The sequence below is a fragment of the Balaenoptera physalus genome (assembly GCF_965194825.1).
Source record: "Balaenoptera physalus genome assembly, chromosome: 15".
NCBI classification, from domain to species: domain Eukaryota; kingdom Metazoa; phylum Chordata; class Mammalia; order Artiodactyla; family Balaenopteridae; genus Balaenoptera; species Balaenoptera physalus.
Genome location: NC_138894.1, coordinates 66,034,702 through 66,052,207, shown reverse-complemented (window position 1 = coordinate 66,052,207; position 17,506 = coordinate 66,034,702). Strand labels below are relative to the sequence as shown.

The 17,506-nt window shown below is 41.8% G+C and overlaps 1 long non-coding RNA gene across 3 annotated transcripts in view; it reads left to right on the top strand.

The window, feature by feature from the left end:
* Nucleotides 1-17,506, top strand: part of LOC309644263 — a 200,341-nt gene that overhangs the window by 65,465 nt on the left and 117,370 nt on the right. For all 3 annotated transcript variants that reach the window (XR_014254320.1, XR_014254321.1, XR_014254322.1), the window contains exons 4-5: nt 4,953-5,075; nt 8,312-8,442. This is a non-coding gene — a long non-coding RNA (uncharacterized lncRNA). The remainder of the gene's footprint in view (nt 1-4,952; nt 5,076-8,311; nt 8,443-17,506) is intronic.

The following is a 17,506-nucleotide window of genomic DNA, read 5'->3' as shown; positions in this document are numbered from 1 at the left end:
TAGCAGATAATGCATATCTGTCAACCTTGCTGTAGGTACTGGCAGGCAGCTTAGACCTCTCCCCCTGCTCACAAGCACTGCCATGGGGGCTCAATGTTGGGTCTCTCAAGGCCTGATCCAGGGACCCCATCACCGCTGGGCACCCCCCAAACTCCATAACCATTGACTTCTGTTTGGTGCAGCTCTGGGCCAGCTGAAGCACCCTCTCCTCACCTTTACCCACAAAGCGCACACCTGAATTTCGCATAACTGCAATGGTTGCTCACCTTTCTCTTCTTGGAAAGCATCCAGTACTAGGAATCCAGCTAACTACAGACAGCCCAAATTCATGCTTCTTAACCTGCATGAAAAAGAATTTTTTGTAACCTTCTCTTTGGTGTTGGTGTCTAATCGATGATAACTTTCAGGAAGGAAGCACTTCTACTAGCAGGTTAAAAGTATTCGTTTTTTGCAACCCTAATATCTGTTTGAAATGTAACAGCTTGTTTGTTCCTCTCCCCAGATGAATGCACCTTCATCTTTAGATTTATGATTTAATTTTTATTTCTTCTAAAACAGAGACAGAAGTAGTGGAAGTTCCCGTATCTATAACTGTCAGAGCTTCTCTATGATTTCTTTGCCAGTCACCCAAAGCAGCCTCTAGTTGGGTTTATTCCTTTTAATTCTCATTCTCTCTCCATAGTGTTTTCTCCTCTGAGCACATAAACACATCACTACCCTTTCTTCCAAAGTCAAGGCCAGCTTACATGAAGAGGAATGGTTGACTCTGACAGTAGCACTCTAGGTGGCTCAGCTAACTCACCACAGTTTGGGTATCTTTCCAGGTTGGCGGACACACCAGGGCCAGAGATCAGTGTGTCTTTCCTGCCAACAGAGAACCTTACTTCACCCTTTGAGTGTTCCATTCAGAGTGGAGGTCAAAGGTCTCCAGACTAAAAAATGCCTTTAATTGAAGCCCAAGTTATGCAGGAAGGAGTCCCAGCTTCTGCTGTTAGGCCCGAGAGGCTGACCATGGAGCTTCCTTGACCTTTCTCTGCCTCCCAGAGGTCCCATGAACTGGGGTCCAGTGTGTCCTGTAACCCCCCATGGAGGTTCCTCCTGAAAGGCCTCTGCTGAGTTTGCAAGGACACAAAAATGGAAATGCCTGAGGGGAGAGATTTTTCCAGAGTTCTTGGTTGTCGGAGAGATGAACATCATCAAATGGCTCTGAAAGAAAAGATGAAAGAGATCAACATCATAAGCCATTGGGAGATTAGACTGTCCAATCGACTTGGTTCAAAGATGAGGCAGAAGCCAGAGCAGAGATAATTCTGCACTGGAATGGCTAGCATTATGAGCAAGGTTTCAGGGAACTTATCAGGAAAGGTTAACTTGAATGGGCACTAATGAGTTGATGACTCAAATCCAGGAACAAGGAAGACCATAACAACCAAAAGCATAGAGAGGTGAGATGCTATGAATTATAACATCCCCTAGGGACAGGCATTGGGCTGCAGGATGAGATTGGCTGACCCCTGCCCAGTGAGCAGATGATGAGGTATTTAACTAAAATGTGGGCTGTGAATAATATGCCCAGAAGAATTCTTAATGCATCACTTGAAAACTTTAGCTCTCTCTCTCTCTTTTTTATTAAAGCCCTTCTTTGGACAAAGGACTAAACTAGATGTGGGCAGATCTTTAAAATGCGTAAGATCGGGTCTACCTGAGCCTTGTGTATTGTAGGTATTCAGAAAATGGTTTATTGATTATAATGTAATAGGGCTCATCCCCTGTCATGGGGGGGGTGGCTATGGCCAGGGTCTTTAAAGAGTGAGTGATAGTGACAAATGTTCAGAATGTCCCACAGCGGTCTATAGTGCCCAGGCCACAGATGGGCTGCCCCTCTGCTAGGACAGGGCTTTATCAGTTTATTCCAAAATGGGTAAATGTTGAGTGTTCCCTTGGCCTTAGAGGAGGTAAGACATAGCACAGGGCATTAATGTAAGTCTTCAGTTCAGGCTGAGGGGGTCAGATGTGTGTGTTAACATATATTTCGAAATCAGGAAAGCAGCCTTTCCCTCATCCCCCTCCCTTCCAAAATTATCTTTCCGAGATATTCTCTATTGTTTTCCCAGTGCAGTTAGGTCGTAGTTTGCCTTATAAGGAATTTTGGAGTTTTAAGAGCTCTCACTATAGGAAGTTTTTCCTGCTGTTCTGCCTGAGTTGCCTTCTGCTTAATTTTAGCCCATTATGTCTGTAAAGACAGGGAGGGTTTTATGGGGCAAAAGGCCCAGGCATCGTGGGAAGAATGAATCATTTCAAGAACAGTGAGATGGGCGCAAAGGCAAAGACAGCTGAGGGGCAGGAAGCTGGGGGTGGATGGGTTATTGAGAACAGCATCAAAAGTCTGTCTTTTCTCTCTGTTACTCCCACTAGGGGGTGCCCAGCATTCCAGAATAATCACTGTTACTAGGAAGTTGAGGTTTGAGGCGGCATTTCCTTCTAATAGAAGGGCAACAGCTGATCCAGGTTCCCTACATCTCTGCTCTGATTTGAGAAGAGATCTGGGGATGGGGCGTAGGTAGTACAGGGATTGGGATTGAGGGGAGGGGTCTCAGATCAGTAAATACACTAATGCCTCTCAAGCATTTGAGGATTCTCAATCCGTGGAAACCTCTGGCGATATCCTGGGTTCTCTAGGACCCACTGGTCTTGAAGTCATTGGCTGGAGTAATTATGGATCAGAAAATTCCTCCTGGGCCCAGGAGAGGTGATGATATTTCACCCCTGGGGCTAATGAATTTATGGTAATAAGAAATGAGCAGGACTGAGAGATTGGTTGCAGACCAGGGTTGGAATAAAGATCAAAGATGAGGTGAGATTCTGAAATAGAGTGGGTAACAGGTATGGATGAAGGTCAGGGAGAGGTGAGGGTATTTTGAGGGTCTCAAAACATCTAGGCCCTCAGAATGGTCACAGCATAACTTTTAGTTATGAATGGTTTTGTGAAAAGAAAATGGAACTTGGGCTTTGGTAGACGGGAGTTCAAATTTCAGCTCAAGCATTCAATAGTCATATGACCTTGGGAATTTTTGAAAGTTATCCAGTATCTTTTTTTTTTAATTTATTTTTTATTGAAGTATAGCTGAAGTACAATGTTGTGCAACATCTTTAATCCTCAATTTTCTCATCTTCAAAATGGGACTAAATGATACTAGGGCTACTTGAGAATTTAAAAGATACAAAGGCATACAAAACACTGAATAAATCTCTTTTTCCCCTTTTCCTTTTTCCCATTTGGAAATGGCTGAGGGCAAGGAAAGGAGATATATCTATTCCTTCAGTTCTTGTACCCCAAGATGTAGGATATCAGGACGGCAGCCCTGGGGTCAGAGGGTCCTCTCTGGCCTCTGGGGTTTTCTGCACCACAGAACTTCAGTGAGTGTTCAGGACATGCTGCAGAAGTCCTGCCCTCTTTAACCCTGTGGACCAATCCTCATACTTTGCAGGCTTGTGAGCCATAATTTAGAAACCAGCCTCCAACTAAATTTATAGCGGTCACCGTCTGGTCCTGAGGCCTTCAGTCTCCGAGAATTAAACTGTCTTGCCCACACAGAGCGCCAAAGCCTGGCCTGGAATCCAGGTATTACCAGTTAGTCCATGTTAATATGACAGTAATTCACAATTCTCTCAGCACAGTTTTACAAAGTATGGGCCATAGACCACCTGTACCAGCATCAGCAGGTGGGCTTGATAAAAGATGCAGATCCCTGGCCTCCTGCCAGACCTGTGCAATCAAGACTCTCTAAAGTTTAAAAGCAAAGGCTTAGAAAGTTAACCAGTCCCAGGTTACACTTTTACATGGAAACACGATGCCTTAATCCTCCAGAGTGCTCTTTTGTAGAGGAAGAATGGGGCTCTTCAGCAGACTTCTCATTGTTTTGAAAATCATACCTTACAGGTGTTTCTGACGCTGCTTATTTATAGAGCCAACTCTGTCCCTAGCCACTTCCTTCCTTCCCCTGGAACTTCCTCAGTGTTGGAAACATCACTGTGAAGGTCACAGACCATTTCTGTGGACGCCCGATGAGACGGTGTGATTCAGAAAGGTCACTTTGATTCTCTCCTGAGCCCCAGTGATAACCTGGCTTCCTGTCAAGGCAGTGGGGGAAGGGAGAGTGTTCTGGTTCTTGTTTCTGGGAATGGGGGAGGGGGCCACCAGGATAAAGGTTGATCACCAGCTGCCCCTTCCTTTGCATTGACAGAGCACTTGCTGCCAGTTTAGCTGTGCTTAGGCTGAGGATTGGGGCAAAAATCAGCCCTTCCTCTAAAGCTGTGAACTCTGATCTCTCAGTCTAGAGAGACATGGGCTGTGGACATGTGAAGAGACTCCACGAGCTTCCTCCTGACAGCAAGGCCTGCATGAGCTGGCTTTTCAGAAGGAACTTGTGACTGTGGTTCACTCTCCAGAGAGACAAACCTTTTCAGACTTAGAGAAACGGCAGTGGCAGCAGCCTCTGCATTGTTTTGACCAGCTCTTACAGCCCTCTGCGTTAGATGGTTCACCTTGACCTCTGGGGCGTCCCTGCACTGCAAAACTACAGCGGGTGTTCAGGGCATGCTGGGAGCTGCGGAGAAATTTTGCAATAAGGATTCACATCAGCTTCAAAGTGCCCAGAATGAGCATTAAAATGCTGCCAGGAAGACAGTTGTTGCTACGTTAAATCTCTGGGGGGACAAAGTGGGAAACGAAGGTTAGTAAAATAAAACAAAACAGGTCATGGTTGTGAAGCAACCTGTCCTCAGTACCTAACTGGAGGTCAGGGGAGGGGCTGCCTACATGGAGCTGGTGTCAGCCTCTTTCCAAGAGGGGCTGTGTCCCTCCCTGAACGGAATACTGATGGTAAAGCGCTCCCCCCAATAAAGCATCCTTTGCACCCTCCCAATCGATTCTTTCCCTTTTTGTTTTCTAGGAACAAGAGGATTCATCTGACTTAACTGGAGATGGCTCCCTTCCCCATTTATCGTTCCATTCCTAAAGCTTCCCTCCTACCGGGCTCAGTGAGAGCAGATGGGAAGAGGCAACCACCTCAGAGGTACAAGTTCACAGATACAGAGCTACCCCTCTGCTGGGACCGAGGCGAAGAAAACTCCCAATCTCTTTCTTGTATTCATTGGGTTCTGCTGAACCTGGAAAGGAAATAAATTCCAAAGGCAGGAAATGACCCAGAGACCATAACAATATGTGAAAAGCCAAACCGGTGCTTCCGTCGCTTTATTTCAAACTATTCTAATCTGTGTCCCAGGAAGCCTAACCCATTACCAGATGGAGATCTGTTTTCAGATGCCTCTCGGCATCTGCCACTCCTGGCTGGTGACATTTGCACCTTTCAAGAAGGTTGCCACTCCTGGCTGGTGACATTTGCACCTTTCAAGAAGGCAAACCTGTCCCGATAGCTTCAAACTTCCAGAGAGCTGCAGCCCCAGGAAAGTCCTTGGGTCTCTGGCTGACAGCACCAGCCATCTCATGTGCTTCACTGTAGCTGAACTGTTGCTGGCCTCCAGCCTAGAATGCTAGCACACCAAGTCTGTTCTTGAAGACTTGCAGAATCTGAAATCACAAAGCCCCGTGTTGCCAGAAAAGGCTGGCTCCCTCGCCTGCTTCCTAATCCCTTCTCACCAGGCTTTCCTAAAGAAACCCGATGAGTCAGGAAGGAAGAAAACGTGTCTGAGACAGAGCTGAGGTTGGGCTGGTCTCTCTCATCACTTCTGAAAGTTGCTCCTGTTTCACTATGCGGGGAATCTTTGGGGATTCGGCTGTGCTTTTTCTGTTTCCTCCTCTATCAGCTCTCTCTTTGAGGACCACTTCATTTACCACTCACGAAATCAGCTCGGCAAAAGCGGGAGGCCCTCTGATGAGGAATTCATCACTGTTGCAAGGAAGTTTTGACTTCACTTTTGTCCCCAGGAGCATGGCAAGGAAAAACTCCCACCTCGACTCCCAGGTGGAACCATCATGCAGTTGCTTTGTTCTGGCCCGGGGGCCTGTGCTTTTCCTAGGCTTTTAATTTTTACTGAACACCATCCATCAGTCTTCCCACTGAAGGCTGTGTACCAGTTAGATTTTAAACCCAGTGAGGTGGCTTCTGGGATACCTTGCTTCAAACAGGTATCCTGCTAATCCCTTCCCCAGGTAATCAGAAAGTAGCTGTAGTTGAAATGAATAATGTGCCCAACTCTTTCAACACTTTCGAAATGTTAAACAGATTAAAGTATAAAGAATCCAATATATTTGTTGACATCTGGTTTATAGAAAATCTCCAGCAAGAAGGAAGGGGGGAGTTCAACATCAGGCTGGGTGAAATGGGAGCAGCAGTGAAGGGCACTGCTCTCCTGCGTTCTGGCATCAGATACCTGTTCTGGAGTCCCAGTGGCTCTGTGCTGCTATCTACAATTGTGTGCTGTTTATTATGAAACATGCTTTAAACAGTATGTTCTGATAAGCTTGAATTTATCCTTGGCGATGGCATGTAGTTTCCATTACAAGACAGTAGCTTAATATCAGAGGTAGGTTGCATCAACTATAGGAAGGTGGTAATAAACAGTAGTTAAAAGAACATAGGGGATCTTTATGAAAAGGAGGGGGGAGAGAGAGAGAGACAGAGAAAGAGAAAGTCTTTTTTGTTGTTGCCAGGAAGAGACAATCTTGCAGGGAGTATAAGATATATGAGTCTCTCTGTTTCTCCCCTTGCCTCTGCCTATGGAAAAGGAGCCAGGAAAAGCTAGAAACAGGAGACAGAGGGAGGCCATCTCTCCGAATGTTGGTACCAGCCAAATAGGATAAATTGTTCATATTATGATGATGACAACAACTGTAATGATGAAGAGAACATATTGACCCAGATGAAAAAAACAAAGGCTTTGATTTCAAGCCATGCTTAAGTACCAAAGTACTCCTGTTAGAGCCATTTACATGACCCAAGGGACAGGAATTTAGGGTGAGTGAAATAAATGTAATTGGAAAGAAAAATCAGGATCAGATTAAAATGTGATTGAGAATGGTTAAAAATTAGGAGAAAGGTACCAAATTCTACCTATTTTTGTACTGCTTTCAGTCTTGATCTAATGATCTGTTAAAAGATAACATCATGAGTTAAAAACTGTATTCATTTTTTTAAACTGAGGTATAATTGACATGTAGCATTTGATTGGTTTCAGGTATACAACATGATGATTCGATATTTGTACAGATTGCAAAATGATCACCATGATAAGTCTAGTTAAATCCGTCACCATACATAGTTACAACATTTTTTTTTCTTGTGATGAAAACTTTTAAGATCTACTCTCTTAGCAACTTTCAAATATTCAATAGAGTATTATTAACTATAGTTACCACACTGTACATTATATACCCATGACTTATTAATTTTATAACTGGAAGTTTGTACCTTTTGACCTCCTTCACCCATTTTGTCCCCCCCACCTCACTCCCCCAGGAACCACCCATCTGTTCTCTGTATTTATTTATGAGCTTGGTTAAAAACTGTATTTTTATTTAAATGTATAACAGAGCAAAAGATTTTGTTCTGTTCTCCGAGAGACATATTTGGGATGCCTGGCCACTGGGAGCTTTCTCATCCTCTACAGCCTTTACCAGAGACAAAGAACAGAGGATGGAATACACAGCTTCTTGAGTGCTAGCAGTGAAAGGTCAGAGTTATAACATGACAGTAAATGTTATATTCTGCTTAATCCCAGCTTTGACAGAGGTAGTTGCTAGACACTTAAAGTGGGTGCTTATATTTTACAAATGGGAGAATAGAATCAAAAATGGAAAAAGAATAGAGCCAGGAATCCCAAACTATGCGCTAGGTGCCCAGGACACCACAGCAAACTCACGGACGTCCCGTGGCATAGGCTAAATGTTGAGGGAGATGTGGTGATGCTTGACATCTGTTGGCCACCAGGTGAACTACTTGGTCAAGATCGTTCACAGTTTCAACATTAGATTGTGCTGCACTCCTTTCAAAGATGTCTTATCTTTGAGAAGCTGGATTTTCAGCAGCTGTTATAAAATGCAAGTAGTAAGTGAAAATCAGTGTGAACACGAGGTGAATAAGTGGTGGTGTCTATACAGGTTCCAAGGTTTGAGAGACGATGTTCAATGCCTGGCATACATATCCTTTTATAAATAACTGTGGTTAAGAACAAAATAAAAATATTTTTTCTTTCAATTTATGTGTATTATATTTTCAAATGGCTAAGTTGTTGGGAACTTTCTACTGGATAAGTGAGATTTATGTTAGTGTTTTTTTTCCTTTTGGCCTAGGAGCTCTGTGAAAAAATTACTGAGACACTAAGATCCTGTGAATTGGGAAAGTTTGGGAACCTCAAGATTAGAGCTATACGAACTGTCTGTCTCAAAGGGCAAAGGTGGATTTTAATGGCTTAAGCTCAATGGTGAGTATAGAAAAGTGATTCTATTTTTTTTCCCCCAGACCATTCAGGGCACTGCTCACAGTAATTCCCCTGTTTCCACATAAAATGAACATTCTTAGTCTGAATTTTTTTTATTCATGGAACTATTTGGTAGACTATTAAAAGTTGTCTTGTACAGTGCTTCTCGAACTATCTTCCAATCTGTCATGGACTATGTGATAACTTGTGTTAACTTGGTTAGGCCAGGGTGCCCAGATATTTGGTCAAACATTACTCTGGATGTTTCTGTGAAAGTGGTTTTTTAGATGAGATTAACGGCTAAATCAGTAGTTGAATAAAGCAGATTGCTTCTATAGTATGGGTGGGCCTTATCCAATCTGTTGAAGGCCTTAATAGAACAAAGACTGAACTCCCCTGAGCAAGAAGGAATTCTGTATATATAAACACACACACACACACACACACACACACACACATCCTGTTGATTCTGTTTCTCTGGAGAACTCTAATACAGATTGATACTTTTAAAAAATGCAATAAAAATAAATTTTTAGGAAAACAATCATATGCTTAAATATTGTGGAAATGTTAAATTGTTATAAAACTTTCTAAATGCTTGCTTTCAGTTTCCATATTTAGTTTGTCTGATTAGTAATAGTCTGATTAGTAATAGTAATAGTAATAATAGTCTTTTGTAAATAAGTTCATTTGTATCATTTTTTGATTCCACATATAAGTGATATCATATGATATTTGTCTTTCTCTGTCTGACTTCATTTAGTATGATAATCTCTAGGTCCATCCATGTTGCTGCAGATGACATTATTTTATTCTGTTTTACGGTTGAGTAATATTCCATTGTACATATATACCACATCTTCTTTATTCATTCATCTGTTGATGGACATTTGGGTTGCTTCCATGACCTGGCTATTGTAAATAGTGCTGCTGTGAACACTGAGTTGCATGTGTCTTTTCAAATTAGAGCTTTCACCTTTTCTGGATACATGCCCAGGAGTGAGATTGCTGGATCATATGGTAACTCTATTTTTAGTTTTTTAAGGAACCTCCATATTGTTCTCCATAATAGCTGTACCAATTTACATTCCCACCAACAGTGTAGGAGGGTTCCTTTTCTCCATGCCCTCTCCAGCATTTATTATTTGTAGACTTTTTGATGATGGCCATCCTGACCGGTGTGAGGTGATAACCTTATTGTAGTTTTGATTTGCATTTCTCTAATAATTAGTGATGTTGAGCATCTTTTCATGTGCCTGTTAGCCATCTGTATGTCTTCTTTGGAGAAATGTCTATTTCGGTCTTCTGCCCGTTCTTTGACTGGGTTGCTTGGTTTTTTTTTCATATTGAGGAGGGGAGGGATAAATGAGGAGTTTCGGATTAACAGATACACACTCCTATATATGAAATAGATAAATAACAAGTTCCTACTTTGTAGCACCGGGAACGATACTCAATATCTTATTATAACCTATAATGGAAAAATAATCTGAAAAAATACATATTCTTATATATATAATACATATTATATATATTCTTTGATATATATAATATGTAACTGAATTACTTTGCTGTACACCTGAAACTAACACAACATTGTAAATCAACTATACTTCAATTAAAAAAAAAAAAAGTAGGGTTTCCCTGGTAGTGCAGTGGTTAAGAATCTGCCTGCCAATGCAGGGGACACGGGTTCGAGCCCTGGTCCAGGAAGATCCCACATGCCGCGGAGCAACTAAGCCTGTGTGCCCACAAGTACTGAGCCTGTGCTCTAGAGCCCGCGAGCCACAACTACTGAGCCTGCGTGCCACAACTACTGAGCCTGTGTGCCACCGCAATGAGAAGCCCATGCACCACAACGAAGAATAGCCCCCACTTGCCGCAACTAGAGAAAGCCTGCGCACAGCAACGAAGACCCAACACAGCCAAAAATAAAAATAAATAAAATAAAATAAATTTATTTTTAAAAAAGTGTTTAAAAAAATGTAAAGTAAAAAAAGTAGATATTAACAGCTGTACTTCATAAATAAGCTGCACTTTATAAATAAAATCTTCATGGAGATAAAAGAAACTGCTTGTAGAAAAGACCTCATGGATGGGTGACTCAAAGCCCCCCACCAAAAAAAAAGAATTTGTGGAACACACTTTGTGTAGCATTGATTCATAAAAAATGTAAATACATCTGTACACGCACACATGTATTATTTACTTTTTATTTTGAACTAATTTTAAATTTACTGAAAATTTGCAGAACTGGTACAGAGCTTTCCCATATATTCCCTCACCCAAGTTTCCCAATTTTAACATCTATACAACCGTAGTACAATTTTCCAAATGAAGACATTAACATTGGTACAAAACTATTAACTAAACTGCAGAGCTTATTGAAATTTCACCAGATATATTTTAAATAGTGAAGTCACTACTCTAGGATGTGCAACTTTAGCAGATACTGGGCCAGAAGATTTTTGCAGCATGGGTTGAAACTGTTGCTTTATTTTGTTTGTAGATAAGCCAGCTGAGAATAGAAAAATTTGACAGCAATTGTGGATTGTTCTATAGAAGAATATACAAACCACAGACCTCAATTAAAAACATCTCACATATTGATCGAGCCAGTACCGCAGTTCCTAAGCTTGACTATCATTTCTGCCAGAAATAACAAATTCTTTTGTATTTAGAGAGATTAGTCACTTAATGACAAAATGCATTGAAACATGATGCTTGAATGTGAATCTGAAATGGTATGCATTTTTGGCCAAGCGATTGTTTTCCATCTCTTCTGTAAAGTCTTTTATGACCTTTCATAGGTAGAACCCACCTTAACGGCTTTTTGGGCTCCTACCTTAACGACTTCACAGATGTCTGCCATGGCACCTGTAACAGTTGCTATAATTTGGGTAGGTACCTGCTAAACTGTGAGCAACTTGTGGGCATGACTGTGTCTTGCTCACCCTGGTGGCTCAGTGCCTGGCCTAATGCCTGAAGCATAGCAGGCCTGCAACACATGCTCGCTGAAGGAAGGAAAGAATGAATTAAACACGCAATAAGTTCACATCAACATTTTTTTCCTACCTGATCTTGTTGGGAAAAGAGCCCGTAACTCGAAATTATTCTAGTGAAAAAGACAATGGCGCATATATATTAAAAAGGAAAAGCTTTCAAGGGCCTTGTGTTTGAGAAACAGGCTTTGAATGCCAGGTGTGACTTACAAACTGAATAAAGAATATCACTGTTACAAACAGCACAAGTGTCTGGGTGCTGACTCACTTTATTCCATAGATGTATTGTACTCCGCAGGTAATTTTATCTACCTGAGTAAAACTCGATTTCCACTTAGGCTGATGTGTTATTAATGGTTATCATTATTATTCAGCATTTCTACAGTATGTGTTTTCAAAGAGTTATGTTCCTCATTCTTAATGAGCTATGCAGACAGAGGTAATGAAAGGTCATCTAGTCTCCCATGTAGCTGGTATTCAGTACATTGTTACTGACTGATTCATTACTGAACTCAGTTAGGGACAGGTGCGTGCAAACTTGGAGGAGGAAAGCCTCCCTCACTTTTACACGGAGGAAGTGTGGGGAGCTGGGGGCAGGCAGACAAAGGCTGGAGAGGGAAGGAAGTAGGAATTCCTCCCAGATGGGAATGGAGCAGCCTTCTGAATCCCTGACCCACTTCAGCAATCCTCAAGGCACTCTGGGATTACAGACACATCATTGTTTATTTGCCCTGTGAAGGATTATCCTTTGGGATCGGAGCTGCTGTTTCTTAGGAACAAACTGTTTAGGGATTGCTTTTATGAGTCTGGGGTCAATTGTCAGCATTCTACTTATGCTTATACCACCTGATTATAAAACTGGGAAAAACAAGATACCAAGAAAAATTTATAGAAATTCAGAACATAAAAGCTGATTAGGGAGATATTCTCATAGGAGGTGTTGCAGTTATGGTAGGGTGACTAGTGACAAGGAAAGTGTTGATCCTAAGTGTCCCTAGTGGCCAAGGACAGACGAAATATGTCTTTGAGAAATGGAGAGGAGAAGAAGTTTGCTTCCTGTTTGCTGGAAACCTCACTTCCTCCTAGAAGCCCTGCTCAGTGGCTTGCTCTGGTTTTGTCAATTGAGAGATGAAAGGATTTTGACAATGGGGGTTGGAATTAAGCTTGGGTTGTTGGCTTAAAAAATAATGTATTAGGTCTCTGGTAAGTACTCAGAAAATCCTTCCTCCTGCCTTTTTTCTTTTTTTTTTTTTTTTTAAATTAGCACATGAAATTTGTGTACTTTGGTCTCATTGGGCAATGACCACAAATATTTGTCTGGAACACAACTTGGAAGAAAGGAAAGTTGAGATAAAAATACAGACCTTTCCTGGCACTTGGGTTGGCTGGGAGAATTATGGAAAAGCTCAGGGAAATGTGCTGCCATAAACTCAAAAATCTACTTTGTCATGGGCCTGGCAGGCCAGGTTAGCCTGGAGCCATACATGAAGGCCACCAGGGAAGTAAAAGAACCAGCCTGGCGCTCTCAGAAAGGTGGCAAAGCGGATTTCTCTTGTCTTGGGTAGAAGCTCAGATCCAGAAGTCAGAGTCTGTTAGGAGGATTAAATGAGATAATGCCTGCCAACGAGACTGATACACAGCCTGGCACCTAGCAGATGCTCATGACAAACTGGAGTTCCTTCGCTGCTGTGACTTCATAAGGCCTGGGAGTGGGTGTCTGAAGACACTGTGTCTCAGACGATGGCTTCATGCCATGTTGGTATTGTACACTTTAGAAAACACTGGAAAGTTGGACTCGTGCAAACTCCAAATTCTTCCACTCTGGTTGAGAGGAGCCATAGCTAGGGAGGCAGCTCAGTTTCTTCATTTGCAAAATATTATGGTTCTGGGAAATAATCTTGTGACCTGAATGAGGAAACACACCTGATATCATTTCCTCAGATAATAATTGGTCTGGATTTCAACTCAGAAGAGAACCCTAAGAACTCCCACCCACAGGGACTACTGCTATTTCTATTTGGGGCAAGGACCCAATCTCTGGGATACCTGAGTTAAGATTTCTTGGTAGTACCGTACCAATTTCTCGCAAATATTTGGCTTGGAAGCCTAAACCAGGGAGAAACACAGAGCTTTGATCCCAGCTGCTTCATTCTCCACCAGCATTGTAATAACATCGAGTCCTACCATTTGTGACCACCTTGTGACCAGGCAGTTCTTCCTGCGTCATCTGCCTGGCCAAAAGGCAAGTCCCTGGCCATGTATCCTTTTTAGCCCCTTATCCCACTGTGGTGCTGCATGTTCTCTCCTCATGCTTTTATTTTCAGTCTCTTCTCAACTGGATTATTCTTGTTAGCTTTAAAGCATACCCAAAACTCCCTCCCATTGAGAGTGGAGTGGGATGAGTGGAGACAACCATATCCCAACCGTACATTCTTCTCAAACCATCACATTCTCTTCTCCCCTTTCTAGAGACTTCTAGAAAGAATATTTATACTTGTGGACTCTATTTGCTCACTTCCCACTGACTCCTCAGGTCACTGTCAGGTTGGGTCCTGACCCATCAACCCAACCAAACAGCTTGTGCTGATGTTCTTCCTCTTCCCTGACCTCCCAACAGTAGTCTGCCCCGTTCACCACTCCTCCTCCTGCAACCACTGTCTTTTCTTGGCTTCAATGACACGAGACTTTTCTGGTTTCCTCTATCTTCTCTGACAGCTAATTTGCTATCTCCTTTGTAGCCTTATCTATTCTTCTCAAGTCAATAAATATTAAAATACCCAAGGCTCACTCCTGGACACTCTTCTCTCCTTATTCTATATTTTATTCATGCCAAAAATGTTTCCCCAGCCTAGATCTCTCCTCTGAGCTCTAGACCCACGTATCCAACTTCCTACTTAACATTTCCACTTGGGAAGTCTCACAGACATCTAAAATATAACACATCCAAAACCAAACTCTTTTTTTCCAATTTTACTTTTTTAAATTGAAGTATAGTTGATTTATAATGTTGTGTTAATTTCTGCTGTATAGCAAAGTGACTCAGTTATACATATATATACATTCTTTTTCATATTCTTTTCCATTATGGTTTATCACAGGATATTGAATATAGTTCCCTGTGCTGTACAGTAGGACCTTGTTGTTTATCCATCCGATATATAATAGTTTGCATCTGCTAGTCCCAATCCATCCCTCCCCCACCCCTCCCCCTTGGCAACCACAAGTCTGTTCTCTATGTCTGTGAGTCTGTCTCTGTTTCATAGATAGCTTCATTTGTGATGTATTTTAGATTCCATATATAAGTGATATCATATGGTATTTGTCTTTCTCTTTCTGACTTACTTCACTTAGTATGCTAATCTCTAGGTCTATCCATGTTGCTGCAAATGGCATTATTTCATTCTTTTTTATGACTGAATAGTATTCCATTGTATATATAATACGTACCTCATCTTCTTTATCCATTCATCTGTCAATGGACGTTTAGGTTGCTTCCATGTCTTGGCTATTGTGAATAGTGCTGCTCTGAACATAGGGTTGCATGTATCTTTCTGAATTATAGTTTTGTCCCAAAACCAAGTTTTTGATCTCCCCCACCCCCACTTCAAATCTCTTCAGTGCTCCCTATCTCACTGAAGGGTTAAGCAGGCCAGAACTTGGGGTCTCCAGGACCCTTTCCTCTGCTTTACCCTTCACATTCAATTTTGCCTTCTAAACCTCTCCTGAATCCATACTCTTCTCCCTTCGTCCTTTCCCACTATCCTAAGCTACCATCATCTCTCACCTAGGCTGCTGTAAAAGCCTCCTTACTGGTCTGTCTGCAGCCATTTTGACCTTTGCCTCTCACAATGCATCCAGAGTGATTTCTTCACCTGATCTTCATGTCCGCCCCCACGCCACCTGAAAATGGTTAAAATGCTTGAATGTCTTTCCATTATTTTAGGGTGCAATATTCTTAACAGGCCCTGCACCCATACATTTCTATCTCAAACCATGCTCCACCATGCTTCCTGCACACCAATCACTCTGGTCTTCTTTCACTTCCTTTTACTTGCTATGCTTCCCCTCTCCAATTGCTTTTTGCCCCTCTTCATCTTGTAACTTCCCCCCTTTCTTCAAATCTCAGCTCAGTCATGGCTTCCCCAGGGCTATCTTCCCTGACCTCCATATCCAGGGCAAATCTCTACCATATGACCCTGGGTACTTTTCCTTCATATGCTGATCATGGCTGTAATTTTATATTTATTGGTATGACTATTTGGTTCAAATAAATTTCCCACTGACTGCAGATTCCATTAGGGTAGGGACTTTGCCTGGTTTTCTGTGCTTAGAGCCAGCACAGTGCCTAGTACATACATAGAAGATGCTTGGTAAATGCATTTGTTGAACAAATGAATGAATGAATAAATGAATGAACATGGACTTTTGTTTACTGTAATTCCTTTGGCTCCCTTTTCTTCTGACTGTCTCACCCATGCCCTATCTTTTGTCTAGTCATTGGAACCTCAATCATGAATTTGGCTTACATGTCCAGTGCCATTGCTGGGTCTCCTTTCTATTATCGGTAAGGAAACTCATGAGATTCTGCATAACCTTTGGATGGCATCCTCCTGTGGACACTTCCTCTCCTGCAATAATTTTGTTATTATCAAGATTCTGTTCAGAACTTCAGACTCAGGTAATAAGAGAATACCACCTGAGGGGGGCAATCTCCCACCTAGGACAATAAGATCATGGAATTGCAGGGAACCCTTGGTAATCATTTAGTTTAATTTCTCAAGCGAAGCAGACATCCTTTCTGTGCCACTTCTGACAGATACTAGTAGCTAATGTTTGTTGAGCATAGACCAGTTACTGTCTTAAGAACATTGATACAGATGAACCCATTGACTCCTTTGTAACCATATGAGTACAGTTACCATCAGGCATCTTTCATAGATGGAGAAATAGTGGAATGCCTGTCTAAGTCATATAAGTAATAAGGGGCACAGTCAAGATTTGAACCCAGGCCATTGTCAGAACCAGAGCTTTTAGCCACCGTGCTATGCTATGCTACCTTTGTAGTTAGCCAACATTTATGAGGACACTTCCAGGAGTAGGAATTCACTCCACTGTGAACTGGATACGAGCCATTTTTCCTAGTTCCAGCCTCTAAAACTATACAGAATAGCCTGCTCCAACCTCCATAGACAGTCATTCAAATATTTTCAAAGACTAAGAGTAATTTTTTTCTGTTCATAAAAATAACATATGCTCATTGTAGAAAACTTGGAAAAGTTCAGAAGAGTATAAAGAAAATAAGAATCCTTGATAACCAAGGAGAAAATAAATGTTAACTGCCAAGAATCCGTTAGCGTTTTGTTGTTGTTTTTAATATCTATATTTCATTAAGGGCCCATGTAAAACCTGTGTCCAGCCAAGACACCTAGTTCTCTGTCACATGATCTTCCATCAAGCCAGATTTTTTCCTTTATATAAAATCCTAAATGTAAAATTTTACATTTATCCCTTATAAACTATATTTTGTTTGTTTTGATTCTTTCTTCCATACTACTGAAACTCTTTGAATCTAGGTTCTGCTACCTAATATGTTAGCCTTCCAGCTTTGTGTACCACATGATTTTGATAAAAGGGCTTTCCATATGTTTATTCTAGGAGTTGATGAAATGCTGAGCAGGGAAGAGCCCTGTGATATTCTATTAGGGCCCTCCCTCCGGGTTCACATGAGTCTTTTCATCAATCATTTAGGATGGCTGCTCAAGAAAATACAAATCAGTGATCACTTCTCAATTTCTAAGTGCTCACAAGTCATCATTTAAATAGTTCATTCTAGAACTTTCCTGGAAATCCCTGTATGCCAATCTGTTACTTCAGACTTTTCTCTGCAGTGGAAGGGGCTGTGTGTAGACAAACTGGCCCTGACTAACATTTAATGGGGCTGAAGAAATGATCCCACGGGTATGCATTGTCTTATTCTTTCTACTTCAGGAGATCAGCTTCCTGTCAACATACAGGAAACTGGAAAGCTGCAGTCTAATAATATAGCCACTGACAGGAAGATTGTT